This window comes from Phyllobates terribilis, unplaced genomic scaffold, assembly GCF_046119375.1.
Source record: "Phyllobates terribilis strain yellow unplaced genomic scaffold, ASM4611937v1 Scaffold_1__5_contigs__length_1240528914, whole genome shotgun sequence".
In the NCBI taxonomy this organism is placed as follows: domain Eukaryota; kingdom Metazoa; phylum Chordata; class Amphibia; order Anura; family Dendrobatidae; genus Phyllobates; species Phyllobates terribilis.
Genome location: NW_027362761.1, coordinates 676,401,332 through 676,421,582, shown reverse-complemented (window position 1 = coordinate 676,421,582; position 20,251 = coordinate 676,401,332).

Here is a 20,251-nt window from a genome sequence, read left to right as displayed (position 1 = left end):
TGGAACTCTTCCATTGTTTTCAAAATTCCGCTCATGTTTAACAATGCTTTGGAACTCTTCCATTGTTCTCCGAATTCAGCTGATGTTTAACAATGCTTATGTATCTCTTCCATTGTTCTCGGAATTCCAATGACGGTTAAAAATGCTTTGGAAGTCTTCAATTATTCCCGGAATTCTGTTGAAGTTTAAAAATGCTTTGGAACTCTTCCATTGTTATGGGAATTCTGATGAAGTTTAAAAATTCTTTGGAACGCTTCCATTGTTCACGGAATTTGACTGAAGTTTAAAAATGCTTTGGAACTCATCCATTGTCCTGGGAATTCTGCTGATGCTTAACAATGCTTTGGAACTCTTCCATTGTTCTCGGAATTCCGTTGATGTTTAACAATGCTTTGGAACTCTTCCATTGTTCTCGGAATTCCGCTGATGTTTAACAATGCTTTGGAACTCTTCCATTGTTCTCGGAATTCCGCTGAAGTTTAAAAAAGCTTGGGAACTCTTCAATTGTTCTCTGAATTCCGCTAATGTTTAGCAATGCTTTTGGAATTCTTCCATTGGTCTCGGAATTCCGCTGATGTTTAACAATGCTTTTGTATCTCTTCCATTGTTCTCGGAATTCCAATGAAGCTTAAAAATGCTTTGGAACTCTTCCATTATTCTCAGATTTCTGTTGAAGTTTAAAAATGCTTTGAAACTCTTCCGTTGTTCTGGGAATTCTGATGAAGTTTAAAAAAGCTTTGGAACTCTTCCATTGTTCTCGAAATTCCGCTGATGTTTAACAATGCTTTTGGAACTCTTCCATTGTTCTCGGAATTCCGCTGATGTTTAACAATCCTTTGGATCTCTTAGATTGTTCACCAAGTTCTGCTGAAGTTTAAAGATGCTTTGGAAACGTCCATTGTTATTGAAATTCCGCTGAACTTTAACAATGCTTTGGAACTCTTCCATTGTACTTGGAATTCTGCTAAATGTAAAAATGCTTTAGAACTCTTCCATTGTTCTCAGAATTCCGCTAATGTTCAACAATGCATTGCAACTCTTCCATTGTTCTCAGAATTCCGATGATGTTTAACAATGCTTTGGAACACTTCCATTTTTCTCGGAAATCCGCTGATGTTTAGCAATGCTTTGCAACTCTTCCATTGTTCTTAGAATTCCGCTGATGTTTAACAATGCTTTTGGAACTCTTCCATTATTCTCGCAATTCCGCTGAAGTTTAAAAAAGCTTTGGAACTCTTCAGTTGTTCTCGGAATTCCGCTAATTTTTAACAATGCTTTTGGAATTCTTCCATTGTTCTCAGAATTCAGCTAATGTTTAACAATGCTTTTGTAACTCTTCCATTGTTCTCGGAATTCCAATGAAGGTTAAAAATGCTTTGGAACTCTTCAATTATTCTCGCAATTCTGCTGAAGTTTAAAAATGCTTTAGAACTCTTCCATTGTTCTCGGAAATCCTCTGATGTTTAACAATGCTTTTTAACTCTTCCATTGTTCACGGAATTCGGCTGAAGTTTAAAAATGCTTTGGAACTCATCCATTGTTCTGGGAATTCTGCTGATGTTTAACAATGCTTTGGAACTCTTCCATTGTTCTCGGAATTCCGCTGATATTTAACAATGATTTGGAACTCTTCCATTGTTCTCGGAATTCCGCTGTAGTTTAAAAAAGCTTTGGAACACTTCCATTGTTCTCGGAATTCTGCTGAATTTTTAAAATGCTTTTGGAATTCTTCCATTGGTCTCGGAATTCCGCTAATGTTTAACAATGCTTTCGTAATTCTTCCATTGTTCTCGGAATTCCAATGAAGCTTAAAAATGCTTTGGAACTCTTCCATTATTCTCGGATTTCTGTTGAAGTTTAAAAATGCTTTGGAACTCTTCCATTGTTCTCGGAAATCCGCTGATGTTTAACAATGCTTTGGAACTCATCCATTGTTCTGGTAATTCTGCTGATGTTTATCAATGCTTTGGAACTCTTCCATTGTTCTCAGAATTCCGCTGATGTTTAACAATGATTTGGAACTCTTCCATTGTTATCGGAATTCCGCTGTAGTTTAAAAAAGCTTTGGAACACTTCCATTGTTCTCGGAATTCTGCTGAATTTTTAAAATGCTTTGGAACTCTTTCATTGTTCTGGGAATTCTACTGAATTTTATAAATGCTTTTGAACTCTTCCATTGTTTTGGGAATCCTGCTGAAGTTTAAAAATACTTTGGAACTCTTCCATTGTTCTTGGAAATCCTCTGATGTTTAAAAATGCTTTGGAACTCTTCCATTGTTCACGGAATTCGACTGAAGTTTAAAAATGCTTTGGAACTCATCCATTGTCCTGGGAATTCTGCTGATGCTTAACAATGCTTTGGAACTCTTCCATTGTTCTCGGATTTCCGTTGATGTTTAACAATGCTTTGGAACTCTTCCATTGTTCTCGGAATTCCGCTGATGTTTAACAATGCTTTGGAACTCTTCCATTGTTCTCGGAATTCCGCTGAAGTTTAAAAAAGCTTTGGAAATCTTCAATTGTTCTCTGAATTCCGCTAATGTTTAACAATGCTTTTGGAATTCTTCCATTGGTCTCGGAATTCCGCTGATGTTTAACAATGCTTTTGTATCTCTTCCATTGTTCTCAGAATTCCAATGAAGCTTAAAAATGCTTTGGAACTCTTCCATTATTCTCAGATTTCTGTTGAAGTTTAAAAATGCTTTGGAACTCTTCCGTTGTTCTGGGAATTCTGATGAAGTTTAAAAAAGCTTTGTAACTCTTCCATTGTTCTCGAAATTCCGCTGATGTTTAACAATGCTTTTGGAACTCTTCCATTGTTCTCGGAATTCCGCTGATGTTTAACAATCCTTTGGATCTCTTAGATTGTTCACCAAATTCTGCTGAAGTTTAAAGATGCTTTGGAAACGTCCATTGTTATTGAAATTCCGCTGAACTTTAACAATGCTTTGAAACTCTTCCATTGTTCTTGGAATTCTGCTAAAGTGTAAAAATGCTTTAGAACTCTTCCATTTTTCTCAGAATTCCGCTAATGTTCAACAATGCATTGCAACTCTTCCATTGTTCTCAGAATTCCGATGATGTTTAACAATGCTTTGGAACACTTCCATTTTTCTCGGAAATCCGCTGATGTTTAGCAATGCTTTGCAACTCTTCCATTGTTCTTAGAATTCCGCTGATGTTTAACAATGCTTTTGGTACTCTTCCATTATTCTCGCAGTTCCGCTGAAGTTTAAAAAAGCTTTGGAACTCTTCAGTTGTTCTCGGAATTCCGCTAATTTTTAACAATGCTTTTGGAATTCTTCCATTGTTCTCAGAATTCAGCTAATGTTTAACAATGCTTTTGTAACTCTTCCATTGTTCTCGGAATTCCAATGAAGGTTAAAAATGCTTTGGAACTCTTCCATTGTTCTCGGAAATCCTCTGATGTTTAACAATGCTTTTTAACTCTTACATTGTTCACGGAATTCGGCTGAAGTTTAAAAATGCTTTGGAACTCATCCATTGTCCTGGGAATTCTGCTGATGCTTAACAATGCTTTGGAACTCTTCCATTGTTCTCGGATTTCCGTTGATGTTTAACAATGCTTTGGAACTCTTCCATTGTTCTCGGAATTCCGCTGATGTTTAACAATGCTTTGGAACTCTTCCATTGTTCTCGGAATTCCGCTGAAGTTTAAAAAAGCTTTGGAAATCTTCAATTGTTCTCTGAATTCCGCTAATGTTTAACAATGCTTTTGGAATTCTTCCATTGGTCTCGGAATTCCGCTGATGTTTAACAATGCTTTTGTATCTCTTCCATTGTTCTCAGAATTCCAATGAAGCTTAAAAATGCTTTGGAACTCTTCCATTATTCTCAGATTTCTGTTGAAGTTTAAAAATGCTTTGGAACTCTTCCGTTGTTCTGGGAATTCTGATGAAGTTTAAAAAAGCTTTGGAACTCTTCCATTGTTCTCGAAATTCCGCTGATGTTTAACAATGCTTTTGGAACTCTTCCATTGTTCTCGGAATTCCGCTGATGTTTAACAATCCTTTGGATCTCTTAGATTGTTCACCAAATTCTGCTGAAGTTTAAAGATGCTTTGGAAACGTCCATTGTTATTGAAATTCCGCTGAACTTTAACAATGCTTTGGAACTCTTCCATTGTTCTTGGAATTCTGCTACAGTGTAAAAATGCTTTAGAACTCTTCCATTTTTCTCAGAATTCCGCTAATGTTCAACAATGCATTGCAACTCTTCCATTGTTCTCAGAATTCCGATGATGTTTAACAATGCTTTGGAACACTTCCATTTTTCTCGGAAATCCGCTGATGTTTAGCAATGCTTTGCAACTCTTCCATTGTTCTTAGAATTCCGCTGATGTTTAACAATGCTTTTGGAACTCTTCCATTATTCTCGCAATTCCGCTGAAGTTTAAAAAAGCTTTGGAACTCTTCAGTTGTTCTCGGAATTCCGCTAATTTTTAACAATGCTTTTGGAATTCTTCCATTGTTCTCAGAATTCAGCTAATGTTTAACAATGCTTTTGTAACTCTTCCCATGTTCTCGGAATTCCAATGAAGGTTAAAAATGCTTTGGAACTCTTCCATTGTTCTCGGAAATCCTCTGATGTTTAACAATGCTTTTTAACTCTTCCATTGTTCACGGAATTCGGCTGAAGTTTAAAAATGCTTTGGAACTCATCCATTGTTCTGGGAATTCTGCTGATGTTTAACAATGCTTTGGAACTCTTCCATTGTTCTCGGAATTCCGCTGATGTTTAACAATGCTTTGGAACTCTTCCATTGTTCTCGGAATTCCGCTGAAGTTTAAAAAAGCTTTGGAACTCTTCAATTGTTCTCGGAATTCCGCTAATGTTTAACAATGCTTTCGTAATTCTTCCATTGTTCTCGGAATTCCAATGAAGCTTAAAAATGCTTTGGAACTCTTCCATTATTCTCGGATTTCTGTTGAAGTTTAAAAATGCTTTGGAACTCTTCCATTGTTCTCGGAAATCCACTGATGTTTAACAATGCTTTGGAACTCATCCATTGTTCTGGTAATTCTGCTGATGTTTATCAATGCTTTGGAACTCTTCCATTGTTCTCAGAATTCTGCTGATGTTTAACAATGATTTGGAACTCTTCCATTGTTCTCGGAATTCCGCTGTAGTTTAAAAAAGCTTTGGAACTCTTCCATTGTTCTGGGAATTCTGCTGTAGTTTAAAAATGCTTTGGAACTCTTCACTTGTTCTCGGAATTCCGCTGATGTTTAACGACGCTTTGGAACTCTCCATTGTTCTCAGAATTCCGCTGAAGTTTAACAATGCTTTGGAACTCTTCCATTGTTCTCAGAATTCTGCTGAAGTATAAAAATGCTTTGGAACTCTTCCATTGTTCTCAGAATTCCGCTGATGTTTAATAATACTTTTGGAACTCTTCCATTGTTCTCTGAATTCCGCTGATGTTTAACAATGCTTTTGGAAATCTTCCATTGTTCTCGGAATTCCGCTGAAGTTGAAAAATGCTTTGGTTCTCTTCCATTGTTTTCAGAAATCCAATGATGCTTAAAAATGCTTTGGAAATCTTACATTATTGTCAAAATTCCAATGAAGCTTAAATATGCTTTGGAACTCTTCCATTGTTCTCGGAATTCCGCTGAAGTTTAAAAAAGCTTTGGAACTCTTCCATTGTTCTCGAATTCCACTGATGTTCAACAATGGTTTTGGAACTCTTCTATTTTTCTCTTAATTCCGCTGATGTTCAACAATGCTTTTGGAACTCTTTAATTGTTCTCGGAATTCAGCTGACGCTTAAAAATGCTTTGGAAATCTTTTATTGTTCTCAGAATTCCACTGATGTTTAAAAATGCTTTGGAACTCTTCCACTGTTCACGGACTTCTGCTGAAGTTTAAAAAGCTTTGGAACTCTACCATTGTTCTGGTACATCTGCTGAAGTTTAAAATTGCTTTGGAACTCTTCCATTGTTCTCAGAATTCCAATGAAGCTTAAAAATGCTTTGGAACTCTTCCATTGTTCTCGGAATTCCGCTGAAGTTTAGCAATGCTTTGGAACTCTTCCATTGTTATCAAAATTCTGCTGAAGTATAAAAATGCTTTGGAACTCTTCCATTGTTCTCGGCATTCTGCTGAAGTTTAAAAATGCTTTGGAACTCTTCCATTGTTCTGGAGAATACTGCTGAAGTTTAAAAAGCTTTGGAACACTTCCATTGTTCTCGGAATTCTGCTGATGTTTAATAATGCTTTTGGAACTCTTCCATTGGTCTCGGAATTCCGCTGATGTTTAACAATGCTTTTGAAACTAGTCCATTGTTCTAAGAATTCCGCTGAAGTTGAAAAATGCTTTACAACTTTTCCATTGTTCTCAGATATTCACTGAAGTTTAAAAATGCTTTGGAACTCTCCCATTGTGCTCGGGATTCCGCTGATGCTTAACAATGCTTTGAAACTCTTCCATTGTTCTCGGAATTGCGATGTAGTTTAAAAATGCATTGGAACTCTTCCATTGTTCTCGGAATCCGCTGAAGTTTAACAATGCTTTGGAACTCTTCCATTGTTGCCTGAATTCCGATGTAGTTTAAAAATGCATTCGAACTCTTCCATGGTTCTAGGAATTCCGCTGACGTTTAACAATACTTTGGAATTCTTCCATTGTTCTCGGAATTCTTCTGAAGTTTAAAAATGCTTTGGAACTCTTCCATTGTTCACGGAAGTCTGCTGAAATTTAAAAATGCTTTGGAACTCTTCCATTGTTCTCAGAATTCCGCTGATGTTTAATAATACTTTTGGAACTCTTCCATTGTTCTCTGAATTCCGCTGATGTTTAACAATGCTTTTGGAAATCTTCCATTGTTCTCGGACTTCCGCTGAAGTTGAAAAATGCTTTGGTACTCTTCCATTGTTTTCAGAAATCCAATGATGCTTAAAAATGCTTTGGAAATCTTACATTATTGTCAAAATTCCAATGAAGCTTAAATATGCTTTGGAACTCTTCCATTGTTCTCGGAATTCCGCTGAAGTTTAAAAAAGCTTTGGAACTCTTCCATTGTTCTCGAATTCCACTGATGTTCAACAATGGTTTTGGAACTCTTCTATTTTTCTCTTAATTCCGCTGATGTTCAACAATGCTTTTGGAACTCTTTAATTGTTCTCGGAATTCAGCTGACGCTTAAAAATGCTTTGGAAATCTTTTATTGTTCTCAGAATTCCACTGATGTTTAAAAATGCTTTGGAACTCTTCCACTGTTCACGGACTTCTGCTGAAGTTTAAAAAGCTTTGGAACTCTACCATTGTTCTGGTACATCTGCTGAAGTTTAAAATTGCTTTGGAACTCTTCCATTGTTCTCAGAATTCCAATGAAGCTTAAAAATGCTTTGGAACTCTTCCATTGTTCTCGGAATTCCGCTGAAGTTTAGCAATGCTTTGGAACTCTTCCATTGTTATCAAAATTCTGCTGAAGTATAAAAATGCTTTGGAACTCTTCCATTGTTCTCGGCATTCTGCTGAAGTTTAAAAATGCTTTGGAACTCTTCCATTGTTCTGGAGAATACTGCTGAAGTTTAAAAAGCTTTGGAACACTTCCATTGTTCTCGGAATTCTGCTGATGTTTAATAATGCTTTTGGAAGTCTTCCATTGGTCTCGGAATTCCGCTGAAGTTGAAAAATGCTTTACAACTTTTCCATTGTTCTCAGAAATTCACTGAAGTTTAAAAATGCTTTGGAACTCTCCCATTGTGCTCGGGATTCCGCTGATGCCTAACAATGCTTTGAAACTCTTCCATTGTTCTCGGAATTGCGATGTAGTTTAAAAATGCATTGGAACTCTTCCATTGTTCTCGGAATCCGCTGAAGTTTAACAATGCTTTGGAACTCTTCCATTGTTGCCTGAATTCCGATGTAGTTTAAAAATGCATTCGAACTCTTCCATGGTTCTCGGAATTCCGCTGACGTTTAACAATACTTTGGAATTCTTCCATTGTTCTCGGAATTCTTCTGAAGTTTAAAAATGCTTTGGAACTCTTCCATTGTTCACGGAAGTCTGCTGAAATTTAAAAATGCTTTGGAACTCTTCCATTGTTCTCGGAATTCTGATGAAGTTTAAAAAAGCTTTGGAACTCTTCCAATATTCTCGGAATTCCGCTGATGTTTAACAATGCTTTGGACCTCTTCCGTTGTTCTGGAAAATCTGCTGAAGTTTAAAATTGCATTGGAACTCTTCCATTGTTCTCGGAATTCCGCTGATGTTTAATAATGCTTTTGGAACTATTCCATTGTTCTCGGAATTCTGCTGAAGTTTAAAAAAGCTTTGGAACTATTCCATTGTTCTCGGAATTCCGCTAATTTTTACCAATGCTTTGGAAGTCTTCCATTGTTCTCGGAATTCCGCTGATGTTTAATAATGCTTTTGGAACTCTTCCATTGTTCTCGGAATTCGGCTAATGTTTAACAATGCTTTGGAACTCATCCATTGTTCTCGGAATTCTGCTGACGTTTAAAATTGCTTTGAACTCTTCCATTTTTCTCAGAATTCTGCTGATGGTCAACAATGCTTTTGGAACTCTTCCATTGTTCTCGGAATTCAGCTGAAGATTAAGAATGCTTTGGAAATCTTCCATTGTTCTCAGAATTCCACTGATGTTTAAAAAATATTTGGAACTCTTCCATTATTCTTGGAATATCGCTGAAGTTTAAAAATGCTTTGGAACTCTTTCATTGTTCTGGGAATTTTGCTGAAGTTTAAGAATGCTTTGGAACTCTTACGTTGTTCTGGGAAATCTGCTGAAGTTGAAAAATGCTTTGGAACTCTTCCATTGTTCTCAGATTTCCATTGAAGCTTAAAAATACTTTGGAAATCTTCAATTGTTCTCTGAATTCCGCTAATGTTTAACAATGCTTTTGGAATTCTTCCATTGGTCTCGGAATTCCGCTGATGTTTAACAATGCTTTTGTATCTCTTCCATTGTTCTCAGAATTCCAATGAAGCTTAAAAATGCTTTGGAACTCTTCCATTATTCTCAGATTTCTGTTGAAGTTTAAAAATGCTTTGGAACTCTTCCGTTGTTCTGGGAATTCTGATGAAGTTTAAAAAAGCTTTGGAACTCTTCCATTGTTCTCGAAATTCCGCTGATGTTTAACAATGCTTTTGGAACTCTTCCATTGTTCTCGGAATTCCGCTGATGTTTAACAATCCTTTGGATCTCTTAGATTGTTCACCAAATTCTGCTGAAGTTTAAAGATGCTTTGGAAACGTCCATTGTTATTGAAATTCCGCTGAACTTTAACAATGCTTTGGAACTCTTCCATTGTTCTTGGAATTCTGCTACAGTGTAAAAATGCTTTAGAACTCTTCCATTTTTCTCAGAATTCCGCTAATGTTCAACAATGCATTGCAACTCTTCCATTGTTCTCAGAATTCCGATGATGTTTAACAATGCTTTGGAACACTTCCATTTTTCTCGGAAATCCGCTGATGTTTAGCAATGCTTTGCAACTCTTCCATTGTTCTTAGAATTCCGCTGATGTTTAACAATGCTTTTGGAACTCTTCCATTATTCTCGCAATTCCGCTGAAGTTTAAAAAAGCTTTGGAACTCTTCAGTTGTTCTCGGAATTCCGCTAATTTTTAACAATGCTTTTGGAATTCTTCCATTGTTCTCAGAATTCAGCTAATGTTTAACAATGCTTTTGTAACTCTTCCCATGTTCTCGGAATTCCAATGAAGGTTAAAAATGCTTTGGAACTCTTCCATTGTTCTCGGAAATCCTCTGATGTTTAACAATGCTTTTTAACTCTTCCATTGTTCACGGAATTCGGCTGAAGTTTAAAAATGCTTTGGAACTCATCCATTGTTCTGGGAATTCTGCTGATGTTTAACAATGCTTTGGAACTCTTCCATTGTTCTCGGAATTCCGCTGATGTTTAACAATGCTTTGGAACTCTTCCATTGTTCTCGGAATTCCGCTGAAGTTTAAAAAAGCTTTGGAACTCTTCAATTGTTCTCGGAATTCCGCTAATGTTTAACAATGCTTTCGTAATTCTTCCATTGTTCTCGGAATTCCAATGAAGCTTAAAAATGCTTTGGAACTCTTCCATTATTCTCGGATTTCTGTTGAAGTTTAAAAATGCTTTGGAACTCTTCCATTGTTCTCGGAAATCCACTGATGTTTAACAATGCTTTGGAACTCATCCATTGTTCTGGTAATTCTGCTGATGTTTATCAATGCTTTGGAACTCTTCCATTGTTCTCAGAATTCTGCTGATGTTTAACAATGATTTGGAACTCTTCCATTGTTCTCGGAATTCCGCTGTAGTTTAAAAAAGCTTTGGAACTCTTCCATTGTTCTGGGAATTCTGCTGTAGTTTAAAAATGCTTTGGAACTCTTCACTTGTTCTCGGAATTCCGCTGATGTTTAACGACGCTTTGGAACTCTCCATTGTTCTCAGAATTCCGCTGAAGTTTAACAATGCTTTGGAACTCTTCCATTGTTCTCAGAATTCTGCTGAAGTATAAAAATGCTTTGGAACTCTTCCATTGTTCTCAGAATTCCGCTGATGTTTAATAATACTTTTGGAACTCTTCCATTGTTCTCTGAATTCCGCTGATGTTTAACAATGCTTTTGGAAATCTTCCATTGTTCTCGGAATTCCGCTGAAGTTGAAAAATGCTTTGGTACTCTTCCATTGTTTTCAGAAATCCAATGATGCTTAAAAATGCTTTGGAAATCTTACATTATTGTCAAAATTCCAATGAAGCTTAAATATGCTTTGGAACTCTTCCATTGTTCTCGGAATTCCGCTGAAGTTTAAAAAAGCTTTGGAACTCTTCCATTGTTCTCGAATTCCACTGATGTTCAACAATGGTTTTGGAACTCTTCTATTTTTCTCTTAATTCCGCTGATGTTCAACAATGCTTTTGGAACTCTTTAATTGTTCTCGGAATTCAGCTGACGCTTAAAAATGCTTTGGAAATCTTTTATTGTTCTCAGAATTCCACTGATGTTTAAAAATGCTTTGGAACTCTTCCACTGTTCACGGACTTCTGCTGAAGTTTAAAAAGCTTTGGAACTCTACCATTGTTCTGGTACATCTGCTGAAGTTTAAAATTGCTTTGGAACTCTTCCATTGTTCTCAGAATTCCAATGAAGCTTAAAAATGCTTTGGAACTCTTCCATTGTTCTCGGAATTCCGCTGAAGTTTAGCAATGCTTTGGAACTCTTCCATTGTTATCAAAATTCTGCTGAAGTATAAAAATGCTTTGGAACTCTTCCATTGTTCTCGGCATTCTGCTGAAGTTTAAAAATGCTTTGGAACTCTTCCATTGTTCTGGAGAATACTGCTGAAGTTTAAAAAGCTTTGGAACACTTCCATTGTTCTCGGAATTCTGCTGATGTTTAATAATGCTTTTGGAACTCTTCCACTGGTCTCGGAATTCCGCTGATGTTTAACAATGCTTTTGAAACTAGTCCATTGTTCTAAGAATTCCGCTGAAGTTGAAAAATGCTTTACAACTTTTCCATTGTTCTCAGATATTCACTGAAGTTTAAAAATGCTTTGGAACTCTCCCATTGTGCTCGGGATTCCGCTGATGCTTAACAATGCTTTGAAACTCTTCCATTGTTCTCGGAATTGCGATGTAGTTTAAAAATGCATTGGAACTCTTCCATTGTTCTCGGAATCCGCTGAAGTTTAACAATGCTTTGGAACTCTTCCATTGTTGCCTGAATTCCGATGTAGTTTAAAAATGCATTCGAACTCTTCCATGGTTCTAGGAATTCCGCTGACGTTTAACAATACTTTGGAATTCTTCCATTGTTCTCGGAATTCTTCTGAAGTTTAAAAATGCTTTGGAACTCTTCCATTGTTCACGGAAGTCTGCTGAAATTTAAAAATGCTTTGGAACTCTTCCATTGTTCTCAGAATTCCGCTGATGTTTAATAATACTTTTGGAACTCTTCCATTGTTCTCTGAATTCCGCTGATGTTTAACAATGCTTTTGGAAATCTTCCATTGTTCTCGGACTTCCGCTGAAGTTGAAAAATGCTTTGGTACTCTTCCATTGTTTTCAGAAATCCAATGATGCTTAAAAATGCTTTGGAAATCTTACATTATTGTCAAAATTCCAATGAAGCTTAAATATGCTTTGGAACTCTTCCATTGTTCTCGGAATTCCGCTGAAGTTTAAAAAAGCTTTGGAACTCTTCCATTGTTCTCGAATTCCACTGATGTTCAACAATGGTTTTGGAACTCTTCTATTTTTCTCTTAATTCCGCTGATGTTCAACAATGCTTTTGGAACTCTTTAATTGTTCTCGGAATTCAGCTGACGCTTAAAAATGCTTTGGAAATCTTTTATTGTTCTCAGAATTCCACTGATGTTTAAAAATGCTTTGGAACTCTTCCACTGTTCACGGACTTCTGCTGAAGTTTAAAAAGCTTTGGAACTCTACCATTGTTCTGGTACATCTGCTGAAGTTTAAAATTGCTTTGGAACTCTTCCATTGTTCTCAGAATTCCAATGAAGCTTAAAAATGCTTTGGAACTCTTCCATTGTTCTCGGAATTCCGCTGAAGTTTAGCAATGCTTTGGAACTCTTCCATTGTTATCAAAATTCTGCTGAAGTATAAAAATGCTTTGGAACTCTTCCATTGTTCTCGGCATTCTGCTGAAGTTTAAAAATGCTTTGGAACTCTTCCATTGTTCTGGAGAATACTGCTGAAGTTTAAAAAGCTTTGGAACACTTCCATTGTTCTCGGAATTCTGCTGATGTTTAATAATGCTTTTGGAAGTCTTCCATTGGTCTCGGAATTCCGCTGAAGTTGAAAAATGCTTTACAACTTTTCCATTGTTCTCAGAAATTCACTGAAGTTTAAAAATGCTTTGGAACTCTCCCATTGTGCTCGGGATTCCGCTGATGCCTAACAATGCTTTGAAACTCTTCCATTGTTCTCGGAATTGCGATGTAGTTTAAAAATGCATTGGAACTCTTCCATTGTTCTCGGAATCCGCTGAAGTTTAACAATGCTTTGGAACTCTTCCATTGTTGCCTGAATTCCGATGTAGTTTAAAAATGCATTCGAACTCTTCCATGGTTCTCGGAATTCCGCTGACGTTTAACAATACTTTGGAATTCTTCCATTGTTCTCGGAATTCTTCTGAAGTTTAAAAATGCTTTGGAACTCTTCCATTGTTCACGGAAGTCTGCTGAAATTTAAAAATGCTTTGGAACTCTTCCATTGTTCTCGGAATTCTGATGAAGTTTAAAAAAGCTTTGGAACTCTTCCAATATTCTCGGAATTCCGCTGATGTTTAACAATGCTTTGGACCTCTTCCGTTGTTCTGGAAAATCTGCTGAAGTTTAAAATTGCATTGGAACTCTTCCATTGTTCTCGGAATTCCGCTGATGTTTAATAATGCTTTTGGAACTATTCCATTGTTCTCGGAATTCTGCTGAAGTTTAAAAAAGCTTTGGAACTATTCCATTGTTCTCGGAATTCCGCTAATTTTTACCAATGCTTTGGAAGTCTTCCATTGTTCTCGGAATTCCGCTGATGTTTAATAATGCTTTTGGAACTCTTCCATTGTTCTCGGAATTCGGCTAATGTTTAACAATGCTTTGGAACTCATCCATTGTTCTCGGAATTCTGCTGACGTTTAAAATTGCTTTGAACTCTTCCATTTTTCTCAGAATTCTGCTGATGGTCAACAATGCTTTTGGAACTCTTCCATTGTTCTCGGAATTCAGCTGAAGATTAAGAATGCTTTGGAAATCTTCCATTGTTCTCAGAATTCCACTGATGTTTAAAAAATATTTGGAACTCTTCCATTATTCTTGGAATATCGCTGAAGTTTAAAAATGCTTTGGAACTCTTTCATTGTTCTGGGAATTTTGCTGAAGTTTAAGAATGCTTTGGAACTCTTACGTTGTTCTGGGAAATCTGCTGAAGTTGAAAAATGCTTTGGAACTCTTCCATTGTTCTCAGATTTCCATTGAAGCTTAAAAATACTTTGGAAATCTTCCATTATTCTCGGAATTCCACTAATGTTTAACAATGCAATGGAACTCTTCTATTGTTCTTGGAATTCCGAGGGAAGTCTAAAAATACTTTGGAACTCTCATGTTGCTCTGGGAATTCTGCTGAAGTTTAAGAATGCATTGGAACTCTTTCATTGTTTTCGGAATTCCGCTGATGTGTAACAGTGCTTTGGAACTCTTCCATTGTTCTCGGAATACCGCTGAAGTTTAAAAGTGCTTTGGAACTTTTCCATTGTTCTCAGAAATCCAATGAAGCTTAACAATGCTTTGGGAACTCTTCCATTGTTCTCGGAATTCTGTTGATGTTTAACAGTGCTTTTGAAATGCTTCCATTGTTCTGTGAATTCCGCTGAAGTTGAAAAATGCTTTGGAATTCTTCAATTTTTCTCAGAATTCCAATGTAGCTTTAAAATGCTTGGAACTCTTCCATTGTTCTCGGAATTCCAGTGAAGTTTTAAAAAGCTTTGGAACTCTTCCATTGTTCTGGGAATTCTGCTGTAGTTTAAAAATGCTTTGGAACTCTTCAATTGTTCTCGGAATTCCGCTGATGTTTAACGACGCTTTGGAACTCTCCATTGTCCTCAGAATTCCGCTGAAGTTTAACAATGCTTTGGAACTCTTCCATTGTTCTCAGAATTCTGCTGATGTTTAATAATACTTTTGGAACTCTTCCATTGTTCTCTGAATTCCGCTGATGTTTAACAATGCTTTTGGAAATCTTCCATTGTTCTCGGAATTCCGCTGAAGTTGAAAAATGCTTTGGTACTCTTCCATTGTTTTCAGAAATCCAATGAAGCTTAAAAATGCTTTGGAAATCTTACATTATTCTCAAAATTCCAATGAAGCTTAAATATGCTTTGGAACTCTTCCATTGTTCTCGGAATTCCGCTGAAGTTTAAAAAAGCTTTGGAACTCTTCCATTGTTCTCGAATTCCGCTGATGTTCAACAATGGTTTTGGAACTCTTCTATTTTTCTCTTAATTCCGCTGATGTTCAACAATGCTTTTGGAACTCTTTAATTGTTCTCGGAATTCAGCTGACGCTTAAAAATGCTTTGGAAATATTTTATTGTTCTCAGAATTCCACTGATGTTTAAAAATGCTTTGGAACTCTTCCATTGTTCTCGGAATACTGCTGAAGTTTTAAAAAGCTTTGGAACTCTTCCATTGTTCTCAGAATTCCGCTGATGTTTAACAATGCTTTTGGAACTCTTCCATTTTTCTTGGAATTCCGCTAATATTCAACAATGCTTTTGGAACTCTTCCAATGTTCCCGGAATTCAGCTGAAGCTTAAAAATGCTTTGGACATCTTCCATTGTTCTCAGAGTTCCACTGATGTTTAAAAATTCTTTGGAACTCTTCCATTGTTCTTGGAATACCACTGAAGTTTAAAAATGCTTTGGAACTCTTCCATTGTTCTGGGAATTCTGCTGAAGTTTAAAAATGCTTTGGAACTCTTCCATTGTTCTCATAATTCCACTGAAGTTTAAAAATGCTTTGGAACTCTTCCATTGTTCTCAGAATTCCGCTGAAGTTTAATAATGCTTTTGGAACTCTTCCATTGTTCTCGGAATTCCGCTGATATTTAACAATGCTTTGGAACTCTTCAATTGTTCTCAGAATTCTGGTGAAGTTTAAAAATGCTTTGGAACTCTTCCACTGTTCACGGAATTCTGCAGAAGTTTAAAAAGCTTTGGAACTCTACCATTGTTGTGGTACATCTGCTGAAGTTTAAAATTGCTTTGGAACTCTTCCATTGTTCTAAGAATTCCAATGAAGCTTAAAAATGCTTTGGAACTCTTCCATTGTTCTCGGAATTCCGCTGAAGTTTAATAATGCTTTGGAACTCTTCCATTGTTATCAAAATTCTGCTGAAGTATAAAAATGCTTTGGAACTCTTCCATTGTTCTCGGAATTCTGCTGAAGTTTAAAAATGCTTTGGAACTCTTCCATTGTTCTGGAGAATACTGCTGAAGTTTAAAAAGCTTTGGAACACTTCCATTGTTCTCGGAATTCTGCTGATGTTTAATAATTAGAGATGAGCGTTGTTCTACTCGAACTGTTCGCCAATCTCAAATTCGAGCTGTTTTGGGCGGTGTTCGAGCCGGTCGGCGAACACGAACAATTTGAGAAAAATTTGGCTGTTCGAGGTTATATTCGATAACTGTTCGTGCACCAAAATCATAACTGGATTTTTTCTCAGTAATGATGAAAATTAATGTTAATACGCAGTTTGAGTGTACAGCGGGGCGGGGGGAGGGGCAGGGGATGGATCTCTGCAGGAACAATGAAGATCTCCATTTTTTTTTCTCTTTCCCGCATTTGCAGTGGGGAGGTGCAATCTGTCAGCCTATCAGCAGCGCACACACGGAGCGAAGTGCTTTTTTTCACACAAGCAAGGCCATGTGTGATTGGCAGTGTATGTCACATGTCCTTGCCCTATAAGACCAAGCCATTTTCCCCGTCGCCACCATTTTCTCACTGCTGCAGCTGCGTGTTAGATGGCACCGCTGTTGCTGTGTGCGCTATACCTTGTTAATTTCAAGCCAATTTTCGCACAAATATACAGATAGCTTGGGAGTAGGGAATAGTTGTGATTGCAGTCCTTTTAAGGACTAGGTTACAGCATTTCCTACGACTTTTATCAGGCAGGTCTGTGCTCTTAAATAGATAGATTGTGGGAGTAAAGACTAATTGTAATTGGAGTCCTTTTCAGGACTAGGTTACATCAGTTCCTATCAGTTTTTGCCAGGCAGGTCTGTGCCAGTGCTGTGCAAGTTTTTTTCACAGCATTTGGCTGAATCTAGCAAAGCTAATCCTTTTTGGCCTATTGCAGAGTGTGTTAGTCAGTGGAGTAGCCTATCTGTGTTGCAAGATATACCACCTGTGTATAGAATACCAATTTTTTTACTGCACCTAGTGAAGTAAAATCTTTTGGGCATAGCATCATTCTATTAGTCCATGTATACTGACCTCCATCAGGTTGCAAACTGAATATAATTTTTTTCTGCATCTAGCTCTGAAAAAATATTTGGGCTTCTAGCGGTGTGTGGGACTTGGTCTATTAGTCCATCTATACTGACCTCCATCAGGTTGCAAATTAAAAATAATTTTTTTCTTCATTTAGCTCTGAAAAAATATTTGGGCTTCTAGCAGTGTGTGGGACTTGTTCTATTAGTCCTTCTATACTGACCTCCAGCAGGTTGCAAATTGAATATAATTTTTTTCTGCATCTAGCTCTGAAAAAATATTTGGGCTTCTAGCGGTGTGTGGGACTTGGTCTATTAATCCATCTATACTGACCTCCATCAGGTTGCAAATTAAAAATAATTTTTTTCTGCATCTAGCTCTGAAAAAATATTTGGGCTTCTAGCAGTGTGTGGGACTTGGTCTATTAGTCCATCTATACTGACCTCCATCAGGTTGCAAATTAAAAATATTTTTTTTCTTCATTTATCTCTGAAAAAATATTTGGGCTTCTAGCAGCGTGTGGGACTTGTTCTATTAGTCCATCTATACTGACCTCCATCAGGTTGCAAATTAAAAATAATTTTTTTCTGCATCTAGCTCTGAAAAAATATTTGGGCTTCTAGCAGTGTGTGGGACTTGGTCTATTAGTCCATCTATACTGACCTCCATCAGGTTGCAAATTAAAAATAATTTTTTTCTGCATCTAGCTCTGAAAAAATATTTGGGCTTCTAGCAGTGTGTGGGACTTGGTCTATTAGTCCATCTATACTGACCTCCATCAGGTTGCAAATTAAAAATAATTTTTTTCTGCATCTAGCTCTGAAAAAATATTTGGGCTTCTAGCAGTGTGTGGGACTTGGTCTATTAGTCCATCTATACTGACCTCCATCAGGTTGCAAATTGAATAAAAAAAATTTCTGCATCTAGCTCTGAAAAAATATTTGGGCTTCTAGCGGTGTGTGGGACTTGGTCTATTAGTCCATCTATACTGACCTCCATCAGGTTGCAAATTGAATAAAAAAATTTTCTGCATCTAGCTCTGAAAAAATATTTGGGCTTCTAGCGGTGTGTGGGACTTGGTCTATTAGTCCATCTATACTGACATCCATCAGGTTGCAAATTGAATAAAAAAAAATTCTGCATCTAGCTCTGAAAAAATATTTGGGCTTCTAGCGGTGTGTGGGACTTGGTCTATTAGTCCATCTATACTGACCTCCATCAGGTTGAAAATTGAATAAAAAAAATTTCTGCATCTAGCTCTGAAAAAATATTTGGGCTTCTAGCGGTGTGTGGGACTTGGTCTATTAGTCCATCTATACTGACCTCCATCAGGTTGCAAATTAAAAATAATTTTTTTCTGCATCTAGCTCTGAAAAAATATTTGGGCTTCTAGCAGTGTGTGGGACTTGGTCTATTAGTCCATCTATACTGACCTCCATCAGGTTGCAAACTAAAAATAATTTTTTTCTGCATCTAGCTCTGAAAAAATATTTGGGCTTCTAGCAGTGTGTGGGACTTGGTCTATTAGTCCATCTGTACTGACCTCCATCAGGTTGCAAATTAAAAATATTTTTTTTCTGCATCTAACCCAGCCAATAGTTTTGGCCTAATACCACAGTTTGGCCACTCAGCTCTGCTCGGTTACCATCCATTGTTTTTTTGTGCAAACAACTCCAGAGTTGTGAATTAGTTAACCACCAAAATGAGTGGAAAAAGGCCTGCTGCTGGTAGAAAGGGGAATAGGCGTGTTGGGAAGGGGAAAAAAGGTTGTGTCCGTGGGGTAGGTGCAGAAGAAAGACCATCTTCCAGCCAAACTAAAATGTCTACTTCTTTTAGCGGACAATGTGATAAGATCCCTTTCTTACGGACACGCCAATCGCTACAAATTCCAGATGAGGCACAAAAACAGCAGGTGCTTCAACGGATATCAAGTGCTCCTTTAAGTGGGCTCTCCTCCAAATCAACTTCAACATCACAAATACTCCAGTCCTCAAAGGTGTCACCCAAATCGCACTTGCTTCCTCACAGCTCCCAAATCTCCAGCTGCCCGTCTGAGTATGAGGTAGAACAGATGGTTGAGTCTGCAGAGCTGTTTACTCATACTATAGCCTGGGAATCAGAGGTCGACTCCAGCGCTTCTGTGAATCCAGACGAGGAAATGATCTGCACTGATGCCCAGAATCTTTATGAGTCGGATCCAGGACCAAACGCAGAAGGTTCTGACCATAATGTAGACCCTCATTCCCAAACTGTAACTCCTGTTGGTGGAGACAATGAGGAAGACGATGATAAGACTCAAATACCTGATTGGAGCGACAACTTTAGTTTTTTGTCAGGGCAGGAACAGGTTGGCTCTGAGGACGACGGGTGTGATAACGCACAGGGTGATGATGATGAGGTCGGAGATCCCACTTACTGTCAACCCACAGTCAGCCAAGAGATGAGGTCAGCAGAGGAGGTGGAGGAAGATGCTAGTGACGACGAGGTCAGGTTGCGCCTTCCTGGACAGAGACGTAGTACTGGTAGCACGTCAACAACTGCATCCTCAAACACAACTCTGCCTCTCACCACAAGTCGTGGTGGCTCTTCAGGTCGCATGGGTGCTAAGCCTTGCATAGCCTGGGCATTTTTTCAGATCGATAAAGATGACCCAACTCGTGTTATCTGTAACATTTGTCAGCAAAAGCTAAGTAGAGGCCAAAAAATACATAGTTTGAGTACTTCATGCATGAACCGGCATATGGACATGAAGCATAAGTTGCAGTGGGAAGCTCAGTGTGCTACAATGCGGCCTAGCCGGCCGGGCCAACCACCGTCTGCCATATCTTGTGCATCCGCGGCCTCTTCATCCTCTGTGACTGGGGGGACAGCAGTCACACCTGTTTTGGGGCGCAGACCTGCCACCTCTTTACCCGCAACAGCCAGCGTGATTGGCAGGTCATCATTTTCTTTGGAGGTGGGAACACCAGCTGGTCTTGAGCGCTGTCCGACATCGATAGCACCACCTTTGGATCAAGGCAACCTAACATGTCCGCCTGCATCTTCCTCACAGACCGGCAGTTTGCCGGGGACACCCTTATCAACCCCGTCTAAGCACAATAGCCAGCCCTCGGTCCCTCAGATGTGGACAAGTAAAAGACCATTTCCACCTAGCCATGAGAAAGCTAAGAGGTTGAATTTCACCATCTGCAAGCTCTTGGCTACAGAAATGCTGCCTTTCCGCCTGGTGGACACAGAGGATTTTCGAGACCTT